This window comes from Urocitellus parryii, chromosome 7 (genome assembly GCF_045843805.1).
Source record: "Urocitellus parryii isolate mUroPar1 chromosome 7, mUroPar1.hap1, whole genome shotgun sequence".
In the NCBI taxonomy this organism is placed as follows: domain Eukaryota; kingdom Metazoa; phylum Chordata; class Mammalia; order Rodentia; family Sciuridae; genus Urocitellus; species Urocitellus parryii.
The window spans coordinates 120505373-120523561 of NC_135537.1; the positions used below are offsets into that span (position 1 = coordinate 120505373).

Below are 18189 nucleotides of genomic sequence, written 5' to 3' on the forward strand. Positions count from 1 at the left end.
AATCGAGGATCAGGGAGGACAGGAGGCAAACAGGAAGAACTAGGGGATATGCTGACATGCATTTATGAATATATCATAATGTATTTCAATTTCATATGTAATTATAATGCATCAATTCAAAAATAAATGAATAAATAAATAGTAAATGAGACACTAAGCATACAACCTATAAGTTTAAAAATCCTAAGAGAAAACTGGGGGAAAGCTCCATAATATTGCTCTTTGCAATGACTTTAAAACTGTGATTCTGAAAACACATGCAGAAAAGCAAGAAAAACCAAGTGATACGACATCACACCAAAAGCTTCTGCACAACAAGGAAAACAAGCAACAAAATGAAAAAGTCACATATACAGTGGGAGAGGCACTGCAAAGCCTATAACACCAAACATATGTATAAGCATATACAATTCAATAACAGATCAAACAGAGAAGTTATTATAGTTAATATTAATGTAGAGTGCAACTGACATGGCTAAAAGAGAATGTCCGCAATTTTCCTAACGCATACAAAAAGTGGTAGGTATTTGAGGGGATGTGTATATAAATTAGTCTGATTATGTAATCATTTCACAATGTATACAGATAACATATACCACCTTTTGAAACACATACCATCTTTTCCAAAGTAAAGGAAATTTTGAAAGACAAATAGCTACACCTGCTTATTCCAGTATAGCAAAATAAAAGAATCATAGTTTTCAGAATTATCAGCTAATCTATGTTTACGTCTCTTAATCAAGTATATAACTTATTTTCTATCTTCAAGAAGATCAAGATTTTGAATACATCTCATGAAAAGGATAATATTAACAAAGTATGCTCATTTTTCTGGAAAACATAATTATTTCAGGTCATTTTACTTTAATACAAAATCTTTGGTGAAAATAATACCACTAAGATATAGCCATACATTTCAATATGGTGGTGCACACCTGTAATCCCAGTGACTCAGGAGGCTGAGATAGGAGGATCACAACTTCAAAGTCAAACTGGGCAACTTAGGAAGACCTGAGGACATTAGTGAGACCTTTTCTCAAAAAGGAAACAGAAAAGGAGAGAGATAACAACCATTTCCTATTGTCAATGTCAATGCTGTTTTGTAAATTATATCCTGTCATTAAGCTTCACCTCCATAGATTCTAATATTTTGAAAGTCCTACCTTCTAACACCAACATGAGGGTCTTTATTTTAATGATACTCCTACTTAGAACTGACCAAGGGAAAACATGAACCTCTCACGATGGGTACAGTTGCACCCATGATGAAGGAAGGCATTCTCAAGTTTCTGCTGGTCTACATGTAGGACCACAGAACTAGATTCCAATCTTCAATTAATTCAAAAATATTTAAGCCTGGGCTGTTCAAAGCTGAGCCAAAATGGGTACAGAATGCTATTTCTCAGACTGGAAACAGAAACCTTATCAGAAAACTCAGTATAATACCTTTCTGTGGGTTTGGCCTCACCCAACCTGTTGGTTCCCCCAAAAGATCCACCAATTGAGAAATCCACCAAGGAAGGGCAGGCCCCAGTACTCAGCCTCCTACCTGGATCCTTGGCCCTGCATGAAAACCTATGGTATGCAGCAAAAAAAAGGTCAAAGAGAGACTGTTTATAGCAGTGAACACCCACATCAGAACAGATCAAAGATGACAAAAAAGCTAATGCCACACCTCAAGGAACTAGAAAAAGAAGAACAAACTAAATCAAAAGTTGATTAAAGGAAGCAAATAATAATTATCAGAGCAAAAATAAGTGGAATAAAATCTATGGAGACAACAGAAAAAAATCAACAAAACAGAAAGCAGGTGTTCAGAAAAAAAATTAGCAAACATTTAGCTAGATGAAGAAAAAAAAGGGAGACTCAAATGAAATCAGAAATGGAAAAAGAGACACTGCAACTGACACAACAGAAATACAGAGAATCATAAGAAACTCTTATGAAGAGACCGCTACCATATGCCAGCAAGGTCAATAATCTAGCAGGACACATACCTTGACACATGCAATCTACCAAGAGGAAATTGTGAAAAAATGGAATACCTTAGTGTAACAGTGAGTAAAGATGCTGAATAAATAATGAAGAGTCTCCTAGTAAAAAGGAGGTCAAGACTTGATGGCTTCTGACCTGAATTCTACCAAACCTTTAAAGGAGTTCTCAGGGCAACAGCAGTAGCTCAGTGGTAATGTGCTTGCCTTGCATGGCTAAGGCCAAGGTTCAATCCCTACATCTGGGGGTGGGGGGAGAAAAAAGAAAAATTAAACAAAGAGCATCAATCCTTCTCAAATTCTTCTAAAATACTGAAGAGGAGGAAATCCTTCCAAATTTATCCTCTAAGGACAGAACTATTCTGATGCCACAGCCATGCAGAGACACTACAAAAGCAAACAAAAAACTACTACAGACCAATATACCTGATGAACACAGATGCGTATTTTTACAAAATGCTACTGAACCTAATCCAATAGCACACCAAAGATATCATTCACCACTATCAAATGAGATTCATCCATGTTTCAAGCTGTGTAAATACATAAAGATGTTATGCTGCAGTAAAGAAATCAAAAACAAAACTCACAGCTCCATTTAAATCATTACAGAAAAATCATTGGGTAAAATTTTACATTCCTTTATACGAAAACCCTCAAAAATTAGAAATTGGAGAACTGTGCCTCAACCAAATAAAGGCAATGGATGAAAAATGCAAAACAACATCACACTGAATGGAGAAGAGCTGAAACTATAAGATCAGGCTCCAGTGATCAAAGGAGACAGATGAAAAGCAGCTAAACAAGGCTTTATTGAGATTCACTCCGGGACAAGACCCTCCAATCCAACAGAGCAGGTCCGGGAGAATCTTGCCCAGGCTCAGCCAGATTGGAATCTTTCTAGGCTTAGGGCAGAAAGGGAGGTTTTTAGAGTCCCTTGTCCTCCTGGGTTTGGTCAGGGGGATCTTGCTGAGATCCATGTCCTTCCAGGATTAGTCAGGAGACCCCAATGATTGACAGGTGTTTAGGAGGCACCATCCCTGCTTGTCTGTCAGCACCTGATGGGTTGTTCTTTCCAACAGGCAGGTTGCCTGGTGCTTTGTTCCCTTAGCCACTTCAAACCAACCTAACATCCCCACCTTTTTGATGAGATATAGGGTCTGAATTCTAACTGACTATTTCCTGCTGGCTAGGGGTACTGGGGGAATGGGATAGCTCCAGTGTCCGGTTCAGTGGGGAGGCAACTATAGGGGTATAGGAGCATCTGGTTGTAAGTCACTCTGGAAATTTCACCCATGCACTTTCGGGTGAACCTGAGGAGGCAGGGAGCAATCATTAATAGAAGTCCTATTACTAACAGGAGTTAGAATTCGAGTCAGCCACATAATGAGGGCAAAGTTTAGCCAGCCTGGCCAAGGGGCATTTGATTGCTGCTGTTTAAGTCTTTCGCCCAAACGACAGAGGGTGTCAACATTCTTTTTGACGAATCCAGTTTCATTGATATAGTAGCAGCATTCTTCTTTCAGGAACAGACAGGTTCCTCCTTTGTCTGCCATCAGGAGATCTAGGACTCAAAGTTCTCTGATGAAACTTGGGCAAGAGATGTTATTTGCCTTTGTAGGGAAGTGACAGAGGAGGCCGATGCCTCTACCACTTCCTGAAGTTGTTGTTCAAGCTTCTGAGTAGCAGCTACTGTATAAGCAAGTCCTCCTTCCCCCAGCCTGGAGGCAGCAAGTGAGGAGGACAGATAGAATCCAACTACTACTTGTAGAAAGACGGCCTGTCTTGCCCTGGAAATGGAGGTGGTAATAAGCCATGTTAACTCAGCCTCACTGTACAGAGTTCATTGAGGAACCAAAGTGGAAGGAACACAAAAAGTGAACAGCATGCTGAGGCTTAAATTTTTTGATAGGGAACCATTGCACCAGAAAAAGAACCCCAGGGCGCAAAGGTTGAGGAAGAGTTTTGAATAGTGCTGAGCCAGAGGCAATGTAGCAGCAGGGGAAATTCCCTGATGAGTTACAAAAAAAGAGGTACTTCCTCAAAGGATGGAGAGGAGGGCCCTTGGAGTATGGTTGAGGTATTGAGAAGAAGGTCAATGAGAACTGCAGTTAAAGGAGTACAATCCAAACCTGCACAGAGGAAACAGTCTGATGTTACTAACTTTGGATAAATTGAGAAGCTGAAGTCCCTGACATATTAGGGCCATCTATGAGAAAGGGTCAGCTTTAGGATGGGCAGCGGCATCCAGCTGGTATTGGAGTTCTTTCTCTTGCTGCTGGATGGTTATGAGAATTTGAGGGAACACTTGTACATAAGTTCTTCAGATTCTCATAGAGGCTGAGGGGAGCTTGGCAAAACTCCAAAAATAAAATTTATCATCAACACCAGAAGCCCATTTTGGGTCCCATGGGCCCCAAATAGTTAATTTGGTGTATGTGCGTTTCTCATAGCAAGGCTTATCTAAAAAGCATTTCTTCCATGAACTGTAAGGGCACGCACCATAGGTGTTAGGCCAGCATTTACAAGATTCCTCAGTTTGGTCTGATATGAAGCATAGCATTGCTGAACACAGGTGGGATGAGGTGGCTTGGTTGAATCCAATAATGTTAACGGTGACTGCTCAATTGCAGCCAGTGGAAGGGCAATCACCTTGATCCATAAACTGAGAGTCGGTCGTGCCATCCTGGTGCCATATCACTTGTATGTAGAAGTGCCATCTGTGAGTTGGGAGAGAAGCTTGAGAGAAATTAATGATTAGTAAAAGAAGAAGAGGGTTGGCTAGTAATCTTGAGTTTGGTGGGCCCCAGTGTGGTGAAAGTCCAGGACTGGACATTTGGAACAGGCACCTTTTTAAGGTGGGAGACATGGAGTGGCCCAAGAGCTTGGCCATCGTTGGGGTAGTAAGTATGACTGTATGGTGTCCGATCTGTGAGGTTCCAACAATTGAGGATGCAGTTCCCAAAGTAAGTATGTGTCACCCAGTTGAAGAGGATCCAATTCGGTTTGTGGTTGTGCTGGGATTGAGGCAACGGATGACACAAGAAAGCACCGATCTCTGGGTTCCCTTAGAAGTTTGTGTAGAAGTGTGAGATAGGGCATAAAGGACACAAGGGGAGGAGGAGTGATTGGAAAGCTTTGGTTGATTAAGAAAGGGTGCCCACAGAGTAGCTTACAGGGGCTAATGCCTGAGGGAGTTCCAGGGGGTGCCTGAATTCAGGTGAGTGCCAACGGCAGGAAATTGGGCCAGGACAGCCTGACTTCAACAGCAAGTTAAGTGAAATGATCCTTGAGAATACCGTTAGCCCTCTCAATCTTACCCAAGGATTGGGGTCGGTAGGGGATGTGGAGCTCCAAGTGATGTTGAAGCCTTTGGAGACTAGTTGAACAACCTGAGAAGTAAAGACCAGAACTGTTTTCTGACTAAATGGAGGTGGGAAGTCCAAACCTGGGAATGATCTGCTCGATGAGGATGGAGACAACTGGTGTCAGCAGTTTCCCTGGTGGTAGGGAAGGCTTCTTTCCAACCTGAAAAAGTATCAGCCAAAGTAAGTACGTAGTAAAGCTTTTTTGCCTAGGCATGTGAGTGAATCCCATCTTCTAGTCTTCAGCTGGCTGGTGGCCACTCAGCTGATGCATGGTGAGTTTAGGTTTAATGCCCTCTTGTGGGAATACTGTAGAGCAGACAGAACAAGTGGCATGGGCCTGCTGGAGAATAGTTCTCATTCCTGGGAAGTAAAAGAGGGGTTGCAAAAACTGAAAAAGTGGTTTGGGGCCAATATAAAGATATTTATGAATGTCCATCAATAAACTGTAAGCTTGCTGTTTAGGGAGGGCAATTTGATCCCTCAGGAAGATCCAGCCATCATCCCCGAAATGGTCATCTTGGGTCACTAGGTCCCATCGTTCCTGTGGGGAATAGTTAGGTTTAATTGTGGTGGATATAAATAGGATAGGGGCTGCTGAAAATTTTGCCATTCGTTCTTGTGCTAGTCTGATTTGTTGTTGCCCATAGCTATATGGTCAGAGGAATTTTGATGTCATCTGCAGTGTATGATGGCCACTCGTGATGGCAGTTGTAGAGCCTCTAAGAGTTTGGAAATCAGAGAAGCATTGACCACTGGTGATCCTTTTCTGGTCAAGAATCCAAATTCCTTCCAAATAGTCAAATATGAATGAGCAATTAGGAAGGCATATTTGGAGTCTGTGTGGATGTTAACCTACTTGTCTTTGGATAGAGTGAGAGCTCTGATAAGCACAAAAACTTCAGCCTTCTGGGAGATGGTCCCTTCAGGAAGGCAGCTGGCTTCTAGAACTGAGGCAGTGGTGACTACCACATATGCAGCTCCACAGGATCCATCACAATTCATCACCGAACTGCCATCCACAAAAAATGGTTAAGTCAGGTGAGGAAGTGGGTAATCAAAGAGGTCCTCATGGGGTGATCACAGGGCCTCCAGCACCTGGGGACAGGAATGGTTAGCACTCGAAGGGGGTGGGGATAGTGGGAGGAGTGTGGCAGGATTGAGGGAAGAAAAAGAACAGGGGGTAATAGTGGAATTTTCCATAAAGAGAAGGTGGAATTGTTGAATTTTTAAAGGGCTCAGAAGGGGAAGAGATTCATTATTTAAGAGGTCTTGTAGTCAATGGGTAGAGAATACAGTTACTGGTTGGACCAAGGTAAGTTTTAGGGCTTCCTTAGTTAGTTCTGCTGCTGCTGCCAGTACTCAGAGACATGGTAGCCATCCACGAACCACAGAATCAAGCTGCTTGGAGAGGTGTGCCAGCTGCTTATAGGAGGGCCCAGTTGATTGAGCGAGGAGGCCAGTGGCAATACCTTGTCTTTCATCTTTATAGTAAGAGGTGGAAAGGATGTTTAGGGTTAGGAGGACAGAGAGTGGGAGAAGATTTAAGAGCATCCCTGAACTTGTAAAAGGAGTTGGCTACTAGGTTAGGGGAGGTGAGGAGCCCGTAAGGGCTTGGCAAGGAATGCAAAGTTGGGGACCCAATGCCTAAAAAATCCCAGCCAGACCCAGGAAGAAGAGGATTTAGAACACAGTTTCAGGTGGCTATAAGTCACGGAGAGCTTGAATTCTGTCTGTTGTCAGGCTTTTAGAGGTTGGAGTGAGGAGTATACCTAAATAGGTGACTGAAGGGGTAGTAAGCTGGGCCCTGGCTGGAGAGACCTGACAGCCCCAGAACCCCCAGGAAATTGAGGAGCTGAACACTTTGAGTCTGGGAAGTCTTGAGGGATGAACTATATAGGAGAAGGTCATTCACATACTACAAGAGAGTGCAATCCCCCAAGTCACGAGCAGTTAGATCCTGTGCCAAGGCTTGCTCAAAGAGGTAGGGACTGTCCCTGAAGCCTTGGGGTAGGACTGTCCATGTCAGCTGTTGAGACCTAAAGGATGTAAGGTATTCCCATGTGAAGGTATAGAGGTAATAAGGGTCAGGATGGAGAGACACTATAAAGAAGGCACCTTTAAGATCCAGGTCAGTAAAGTGAGTGATTGAATGGGGAATATGAGAAAGAAGAGTGTAAGGATTGGGAACCATCCAGTGGATGGGAATAACTGCCTCATTAATTAGGCAGAGATCCTGGATTAAGCTATAGGCTCTTGAGGGTTTGCGGACTGGCAATATGGGAGTTTGCAGGGAAAGTCAATAGGGATGAGGAGTCCCTGGGCAAGTAAACGGTCTATGAAGGGTTTAAGTCCCTCCCTGTGAGTTTTCTGCACCAGCTGTAAGGTCAGGCACCAGTGATCAAAAGGAGGCAGATGAAAAGCAGATGAACAAGGCTTTATTGAGATTCGCTCCCAGGCAAGACCCTCCAGTCCAACAGAGCAGGTCCGGGAGAATCGCACCCAGGCTCAGCCAGATTGGAATCTTTCTGGGCTTAGGGCAGGAATGGAGCCCTTGGGTTTTAGAGTCCCTTGTCCTAATGGGTTTGGTGGGGGATCTTGCTGAGATCCAGTGTCTTTTCAGGATTGGTTAGGAGACCCCACTGATTGACAGGTGGTTAGGAGGCACCATCACTGCTTGTCTGTTGGTGCCTAATGAGATGTTCTTTACCGGGTGCAGGTTGCCTGGTGCTTTCTTCCCTTAGCACCTCAAACTGACCTAACACTTTCCTACCAAAAACACTCAAAACAGTTTTAAAAGAAATTCTTAAGAGAAAAAAAGTTCAGCCAAAAACAACGGCAGCCTCTACAGGAGAGTTTGGCACCACACAGATTAGCTCCTCCTTCACTTTCAAGACTGGCTCTGCAAACAAAAGACCTGTGCAGGACTCCCGGATGCCCCAGCTCCCTCCTTTCCACAGCAGCCACTAACTTGGCACAGTGCCACATCCTGAGCTGCCCAATATAAAACAGCTCTCCACGAAAGGTGCACAGCTCTCAGAGTGCAGCCCACAAGACCACCTGAGTGAAACCTTCCTGATTGGGAAGCAGAAAGGGAGGGGGTGAGTGAGACACGGTTTAGAGACTAAATTAGAGACCAGAAATTACAAGGTCAAAGGTGATATAAGGAGATAAGACCAGGCACCCACATCACATGAGCAGGCCCCCAAGGAGATCCTTGGACCAACACTCTCACCCTATAATCTTCACCATCCTGAAGGTGGAGATGCCAGAAAACAATAGACAAACCACCTACTGAATGAGAAGAGGAGCTGGAAAGATACTGATCTCATGCATCTTCCTTCAAGATTTTTTTTCTCTCTCTCTCTTTTCCCACCATCACATCCTCAACATTTGTGAAACCAAGTATTTTCATGATTAGGCTTCTGAGGACAGGGATGTCTGAGTAGTATATTACATTCTTTTATCTCCTATTTTTACATTTTTTTATCTCCTATTTTTACGTTTTTTACTTAATATGTTGGTTTGTTTTCTGTATCTACTGTCTTACAACTTGCCTCCTCAAAATCACTCTCTCTCTCTCTCCTCCTGCTACTAACAAATTTCTTTAGATTCCTTTTTCATGCTTTCTTAAATCTAATAACTCTATTTCCTCACTTCCTATCCCCTCAACATCTATCCTACACCTCATCCCAGGATCTTTGTCCACCATCAGAAACTATAGACCCTTTTGCAAAACTGTTTATATGGTAGATGATAGTTGAACTTTCCATTGCTGTATATTGTGACAAAACCATAAACAACTTCATAGCACATATTTGGTTTAAGGTTGTATATTGCTTATAATGGGATCTGTTCACATTGTCCCCCCCCCCCTTAAAGGAGAGAGGTATTGTAAAACTGCAGGGACACTATAAGGCTGTAGGGTAAAAACTATAACACCTCAGATCCACAGAGCTATAAGGGAAGACACACAAACAGCATGGGAAAAAAAAAGAAGAAAGTGCCCGAAACAAACCAAGATACTACATTATTCAAATGCATGGCCAACACAATAGAAGAAATGACAGAGAAGGAGTTCAGGATGTACATAATTAAAATGTTCTGTGAATTAAAGGATAACATAAGAGAGCAAATACAAGCAGCAAAAGATCATTTCGATAAAAAGCTATGTAAGCAAATATAAGAAGCAAAACACTACTTCAATAAGGAGATAGAGGTTCTGAAAAAAAATACAGAAATTCTTGAAATTAAGGAAACAATAAACCAAGTTAAAAGCTCAACAGAAGGGGCTGGGGTTGTGGCTCAGAGGTAGAGTGCTTGCCTAACATGCGTGAGGCACAGGGTTCAATCCTCAGCACAACATAAATATAAAATAAAGATATATACTTAAAACTAAAAAATAAATGCTTTAAAAAAATCTCAACAGAACCTATCACCAACAGATTAGATCACTTGGAAGACAGGATCTCAGACAATGAAGACAAAATATACAATCCTGAAAAGAAGGTTCACAACATAGTAAAGATGGTAAGAAACCATGAGCAGAACATTCAAGAATTATGAGATAACATAAAAAGACCAAATTTAAGAATTATTGGGGTAGGGGAAGGCACAGAGTTCCAAACCAAAGGAAAGAACAACCGATTTAATGAAAATCAAAAATTTTCCAAACACAAAGTATTAACTGGAAAATCAAATACAAAAGGCTTACAGAACACCCAATGTACAAAGTCACAACAGATCCACACCAACACACTTTATAATGAAAATGCCTACTGAAGCCAGAATTAGACAAGCAGTCAGTGTAGATAGGTAAATCAAGTCAGGTCGGATCAAGGAGGCCAATTTTGAGTGAGTCTGGGAAGTTGGAGACTGACCCTGAGGGATTGAAATGTTAATTCCTTCAGAGCCCTTCCCAGGCCTTTATCAAGAACCTGCCCCTGCTCTAACCTGTTGCCAAGATAAACCATCCCAGAAATTGCCCCTCCCTACAGGGAGCTATAAGGTTGTTACAATGTTCTTGGCTACTGCATCCTGCCCTTCCCCCTTCAGCCCACAGTTTCCCACCTTTGGGCCCTCCCACAGAGCATTCCTGGGCCTAGTCACCTACATGGAAGGAGAAAGATAAGGGGGGAAAGGCAGGAGAACAAAGGAAGCCTAGGACATATAAAAAGGGCAGAACACCTAGCCTCTTGGTTTACCAGGATACCAGCTATGGCCCCCTTCCCCCTCCTGGGAGAAGTCTATGTTACCCCTTTTTAAATAAACCCTGCTTTATACGCATGCCTCAGCACGTTTCTCTAATGTTCATACAGAATAAGGAGAGAATTTTTAAATCCACAGAAGAAAGAAATTAGATCACATATACGGGGAACCAATTAGGATCTCTGCAGATTTTTCAACTCAGACCCTCAAAGCCAGGAGATCCTTGAATAACATATACTAAGCTCCAAAAGAAAATAGATGCCAACCAAGAATCTTATATCCAGCAAAATTAAGCTTTAGACTTGATGACAAAATAAAAACCTTCCATGATAAGCAAAAGTTAAAAGAATTTACAACTAGAAAGCCTGCACTACAGAACATCCTCAGCAAAATATTCCAAGAGGAGGAAACAAAAAACAATAATGAAAATCAGCAAAGGGAGGTATTGCACTAAAGGAAATACTAATCAAAGGAGAAACCAAATCTAGTTAAATACCAAAAATAAATAAATATGACTGGGAATACTAATCACGTCTCAATAATAACCCTGAATCTTAATGGCCTAAACCAATCAAAAGACATAAACTGGCAGATAGGATTTTTAAAAATACCCTATAACATGCTGCCTTCAAGAGACTCATTTCATAGGAAAAGACATCCACAGACTGAAGGTAAAATATTGGGAAAAAAACATACCACGCACATGGACTGCAGAAGCAAGCAGGGGTTTTTCATTCTCAGATCAAATAAAGTAGGCTTTAAGCCAAAGATAATCAAAAGGGATTAAAAAAAGGACATTTCACATTGCTTAAGGGAATCATACACCAACAAGGCATAACAATTATAAATATATATGTTTATAATTGTTATAAACACTTGGAGCATCTACGTTCATCAAAAAAACTCTTCTCAAATTCAAGAGTCAAAAAAACCACAACACAATAATCTTGGGTGACTTTAACACACCTCTTTCACCACTGGATAGATCTTCCAAACAAATGCTAAACAAAGAAACTACAGAACTCCATAATAAAATCAATAACTTAGACTTAACAGACACATATAGAGTATTTCATCCATCAATGAGCAAATACACTTTCTTCTCAGCAGAACATGGATCCTTCTCTAAAACAGACCATATATTATGCCACAAAGCAACTCTGACTAAACACAAACAAATAGATACTACCCTGAATTCTATCAGATCATAATGGAATGAAATTAGAAATCAATGATAAAATAAAGAATAGAAGCTACTCCAACACCTGGAGACTAAATAATATACTACTGAATTAACAATGGGTTGCAAAAGACATCAAAGAGGAGATTAAAAGATTCTTAGAGATAAATGAGAACATTGATACAACATATCAAAATCTCTGGGACACTATGAAGGCAGTACTAAGAGAAAATTTCATTGCATTGAGTTCATTCCTTAAAAGAAGGAAAAAGTCAACAAATAAATGACCTAACAGTACATCTCAAAGCCCTAGAAAGAGAAGAACAAATTAACATACCAAAAGCAGTAGATAAAAGACAGGAAATAATTAAAATCTGACTGAAATCAATGAAATTGAAACAAAAGAAACAATTGAAAAAATTGACAAAACAAAGTTGGTTCTTTAAAAAAATAAATAAAATTGGTAAGCCCTTAGCCATGCTAATGAAGAAAAGGAGAGAGAAAACTCAAAATTACTAACATCAATGATGAAAAAGGAAATATCACAATAGATACTACAGAAATACAGAAGATAATTAGAAATTATTTTGAAAATTTGCACTCTAATAAAATAGAAAATACTAAAGACATCAACAATTTTCTTGAGTCATATATTTGCCCACATTGAATCAGGATGATCTACCCAAGTTATACAGATCAGTTTCAAGCTTAAAAAAAAATGCCATCAGAAGCCTACCAACTAAGAAAAGCCCAGGACCAGATGGATACACCGCAGAGTTCTTCAAGACCTTCAAAGAAGTAGTAATACCAATAATACTCAAAATAATTCATGAAATAGAAAAAGAGGGAATACTTCCAAACTCATTCTATGAGACCAATATCATCTTGATACAAAAACAAGACAAAGACACATCAAAGAAAGAAAACTTCAGACTAATATCTCTAATGAACATAGATACAAAAATTCTCAATAAAATTCTGGCAAAACAAATACAGAAACATATCAAAAAGAGAGTGCACCATGATCAACTGGGGTTCATCCCAGGGATGCAAGGTTGGTTCAACAAACAGAAATCAATAAATTCATCACATCAATAGACTTAAAGATAAGAATCATATGATCATCTCAACAGATGCAGAAAAAGCATTCGATAAAATACAGAACCACTTCATGTTCAAAACACTAGAAAAACTAGGGATAACAGGAACATATCTCAACATAATAAAGGCTATCTATGCTAGGCCTAAGATCAACATCATTTTAAATGGAGAAAAATTGGAGGCATTCCCTCTAAAAACTAGAACAAGACAGGGATGCCCTCTTTCACCACTTTTATTTAACATAGTCCCTGAAACTCTAACCAGAGCAAATAGACAAATGAAAGAAATTAGAGGGATACAGATAGGAAAAGAAGAACTCGAGTTATCACTATTTGCCTACAATATGATTCTACGCCTTAGGAGATCCAAAAAATTCCACCAGAAAACTTCTAGAACTAATAAATAAATTCAGCAAAGTAGCAGGATATAAACTCAACACCCATAAATCAAAGGCATTTCTGTACATCACTGACAAATCCTCTGAAAGGGAAACAAGAAAAACTAGCACATTTACAATACCTCAAAAAATTTAAAATACTTGGGAATCAACCTAACAAAACATATACAATGAAAATTACAGGACACTAGAGAAAGAAATTAAAAAAGAACTTAGAAGATGAAAAGATCTACCTTGTTCTTGGATAGGCAGAATTAATATTGTCCAAAAAACTATACTACCAAAAGCCCTATGCAAATTTAATGCAATTCCAATCAAAATCCCAATGACATTCCTCATAGAAATAGAAAAAAAGCAATCCTGAAATTCACCTAGAAAAATAAGAGACTCAGAATAGCCAAAGCAATCTTTAGCAGAAGAGTGAAGCAGGTGGCATCACTATACCAGACCTTAAACTATACTATAGAGCAATAGTAACAAAAAACAGCAAGGTATTGACACCAAAATAGACTTGTTGAATAATGGTACAGAATAGAGGACATAGAGACAAACCCACACAAATACAGTTACCTCATGTTAAACAAAGGTGCCAAAACATATTTTGGAGAAAGGATAGCCTCTTCAACAAATGGTGCTGAGAAAACTGGAAATCCACATGCAACAAAATGAAATTAAGCCTCTATCTCTCACTATTCACAAAACTCAACTAAAAGTGAATCAAGAACCTAGGAATTAAACCAGAGATCCTATATCTAATAGAAGAAACAGTAGGCCCTAATCTCCATCATGTCGAATTGGGCCCCAACTTCCTTAATAAGACTCCTATAGTGTAAGAATTAAAATCAAGAACCGATAAATGGGATGAATTCAAACTAAAAAGTTTCTTCTCAGAAACAGAAACAATCAGTGAGGTGAATAGAGAGCCTACAGAATGGGAAAAAAATTTTACCCTTCACACTTCAGATAGAGCACTAATCTCTAGGGTATATAAAGAACTCAGAAAGCTGAACACCAAAAAAAACCAAATAACCCAATCAATAAATGGGCCAAGGACCTGAACAGACACTTCTCAGAAGAGGATATACAATCAATCAACAAATATATGGAAAAATGTTCATCATCACTAGCAATTAGAGAAATGCACATCAAAAAATGCTCTGAAGATTTCACCTCACTCCTGTCAGAATGGCAATTATCAAGAATACAAGCAACAAGGATGTGGGGGAAAAGGCACACTCATACAATGCTGGTGGGACTGCAAAATGGTGCAGCCAACATGGAAAGTAGTATGGAGATTCCTTGGAAAACTTGGAATGGAACCTCCCTTTGAACCAGCTATCCCACTCTTTGGTCTTTACCCAAAGAACTTAAAAACATACTACAGGGACACAGCCATATCAATGTTTATACCAGCACAATTCACAATAACTAAATTGTGGAGTCAACCTAGATGCCCTTCAGTAGATGAATGGATAAAAACAAATGTGTATATATACACAATGGAACACTACTCAGCAATAAAGAAGCATAGTCATGACACTTGCAGGTAAATGGATGGAGTTGGAGAAGATAATGCTAAGTGAAGTTAGCCAGTCCCAAAAAACCAAATGCGGAATGTTTTCTCTGTATAAGGAGGCTGATTCATAGTTGGGTAGGGAGGGGGAGCATGGGAGGAATAGATGAACTATAAATAAGGCAGAGGGGTAGGAGGGAAGGGAGGGGGTAAGGGGTTAAAAATGAGATGGACGTCATTATCCAAAATACATATATGAAGATATGAATAGTGTGAATAAACTTTGTATACAACCAGAGATATAAAAAACTGTGCTCTATATATGTAATATGAATTGTAATGTATTCCACTGTCATATATAATAAATTAAAATTTAAAATTTTTTAAAAAAGTGTCAGCATCATATCCCTATTTATAATCTATGGAAATTGGAACTATTATAAAACTCACTAGGCTTTAGAAGCTACGCCAGATAATAAACAGAATGCTATTAATTGTACTTTTTATACAGGCTCAGCTACATGAAAGCCTTAAATGGGAATTGTCTTTCTGACTTGAAACAAGTAAATCTAGGCTTCTCAGCCTTTACACGTGAGCAGTAAGAGCTGTGCTAGGCTGAGCATATTTTTTTGTACAGGAAATGACACATTCATTCATTTGATCCTAACAACTCAGAACTCAGGAACAAGATGTTGTACACTGTGACAGCAAAGAGAAATGAGATCTGATATCAAAACATTTGTGATCAGCTGCAAGGGAATAATTGGATAAATCTCTATAAGACAACTTCTTCATCAGACAACGTCACAGGAAGAAATAAAGAAAACACGAGGAGACTATTTTAGATAAGAAGAGACTAAAGATATATAAAACACATCACTTGAACTAAGAGTCCTGGTGTGTGGTGGGTATGACAGCTGTTGGGATGGTGGTATAGCTCAGTGGTAGAGAACATGCTGGCAGATATGAGACCCTGAGCTCCATCCCCAGCACCAGGTTCTTTAGGAAAACTGTGGAAATCTGAATATAGAATGATATTACATGATTAAAGGATTACCATTAATTCCTTAAATGTGACAATGGTATTATATTTATTCAGAAGAAAGAATTTATTCTCAGAAGATTTGTGGTCACATATCTAGCACCAAGTGTCTCAATGTCTACAATTTACCTTCAAATGATTTCACACATAAATGTTCAGATGGCAAAATGTTAACTGTTGACTCTATGTTGTAGATACACATATGGGTGGGTGCTTAGGGTACCTTTTTTTTAACTTTCATGTGTGTTTAAAAAATTTTAGTAAAAATGTTGAAAAGGGCTGGGGTGTAACTCAGTGTAGTGTACTTGCCTGGCATATGTGAGGTCCTAGGGTTCATCCCCAGCACTGCATCAAATAAATAAATATCAGAATTTAATTTTAGAAATGGGGAAGTTTAGAGATGAAAAACCTTACTCAAGGCTACATGGTTTCTCAGTAGCAGACAGAACTTGGTCTTGGTCTGATTTCTAGGAGTTGTTAGTATACAACACTAGCTGCACAAACTGTCTCAACTTACACAGAAAATGACTTGCCACCCTGCTGAATTCCACATATGGTAAACAGAACTAGACAAATATCCTGATTTGGAAAAATGTCTATTGCAAACATGCCTTGTTTAGAAAACAATTCATATCGAGTGCTAAATAAAGAATCCTTATTTCAACTCTTGAAATTTACCCCAAGGAAAGAAAGACAAAACTTTAAGCTTAATGATGGAAACCGCAAGATTTTTTTTTTAAGAGCAGAAATTCCAGACATATGCAAAGGTTCCACATTGGGGTAATCAAGTACAACTGAGACTATACATTCGATAAAATAAATGTTCAATACTATATAAGCAAAGTTGCTTAGGAATGAGGCAAAACTGGGTAATAAAGGTACATTCCAGGGCAGAGAATGAATATGGACAAGAAAGGTATTGGGGGGTGGGGAATCAATAATGTCGGCAAATTATTCAATTAATTAATTTGTTTTAATTAGGTATATATGACAGCAGAATGCATTTTGATTCATTGTACACAACTGCTGCACACCTCTTCATTTCTCTGAATGTATTTGGGTATTTAAATTTAAAATAATAATAATAATTAGAGATCATACTTCCTATTGCCTCAAAGCCCCTCTCCACATTTCCATATGCCTTACACACCCTAATTGCCCCAATTGAGCCAACATTAAAATAAGAAAACTGGGGCTGGGGATGTGGCTCAGGCGGTAGCAGGCTCACCTGGCATGCGTGCGGCCAGGGTTCCATCCTCAGCACCACATACAAAGACGTTGTGTCCTCAGCAAACTAAAAAAAATAAAAATATTTTTTAAAAAATAAGAAAACTAAATCCTTATCATCAATATACAATATTCGGGGGTAAAACAAGTAGAACAGTAGCTTAGAAAGCACGTCTAGGTACTCCCTCAACCTCTGCGGGGTTGAGTATGGAGTGGAATAAAAACCACTCTTTTGTAGGTAAACGTCCACGACTAGCAAGACCAAGCAAATTAAAACTCAAGCTAAGCTACATTAGGGATGGGAGATGAGATCCCCCGCTGGCTGGGGACTTGCTTTCTGAAGGGCTCTGCTGCAGGCCCCACAACCAGGAATTGCCTCCCCCAGGGCGCCTAGAGGGGGCGGGGGACCCCGGGGCCACGCGGTAGGTCCCGGTCCCCGCCAGCCCACTCGAGAAGGAAGGAGGGAGAGAGTGAGGGGCTCCCTGGGGGAGCGAGGCTGGAGTCTCCCTAGGTATCCCCAGCCTCCCCCGCGGGACCCGAACCCGGGGAGCCGCGGTGCGCCCCGCCCCGTGCACCTGCCAGAAACGCCAGAGCCCGCCAATCCGCACCGCCACTCGACGCTGGCTCCCGCCGCCTACCAGCCCCGGACCCCAGCCCCGACTCCAATTCACCCTCCGCTGTGGAAAGAAGAAATCTCGGCTCTCCCAGGCCCGTCTCTAGAAGCAAAACGGCAGATCAGCGCATCCGCGCTCAAAAACCGCAACGGCAGCGCCTGAGAGGCCAGGATGGAGCGGGGCGGGGCCAGAGGAAGCTCGCGGCCGGGACCATGGGCGTGGCCAACCACAGAGGGAGGAGTGGATCTTAGGGTCCAGCCTATAGGGGTGGGACCACCAGGAGCTGGGACCAATGAGATGGCTGGATTGATTTTCTGGGCGTGGCCCTCCCAAGGGAGAAGGAGACATTGGCTAGAGTGTAGTCCAGCTGACAGGAGGGGCGCGGCAGAAGGCAGGGCTTTGTCTGTCTGTCCCTGGGAGAGTGCAGGTCTCAAGGATTGTGTGGGAAGTGAGAGTATGGCTTGGAGCTATAGGTGTCTGAGTTCAAGTCTTTACTGGCCTGCAACCTCAATCAAGCCTCTTCATCTTTCAGACTCTCAGTTTCCTTCTGT

The 18189-nt window shown here is 40.7% G+C and overlaps 1 long non-coding RNA gene across 1 annotated transcript; it reads right to left on the reverse strand.

Moving 5' to 3' along the window:
- Window positions 1–5303: 5303 nt before the first annotated feature.
- Window positions 5304–17782, reverse strand: LOC144255744 (uncharacterized). Its single transcript, XR_013343910.1, has 3 exons — window positions 17696–17782; window positions 17026–17091; window positions 5304–5519 (listed from the first exon to the last, which is right to left on the reverse strand). It is a non-coding gene; the product is annotated as an uncharacterized LOC144255744 (long non-coding RNA).
- Between the last annotated feature and the right edge of the window lie 407 nt (window positions 17783–18189).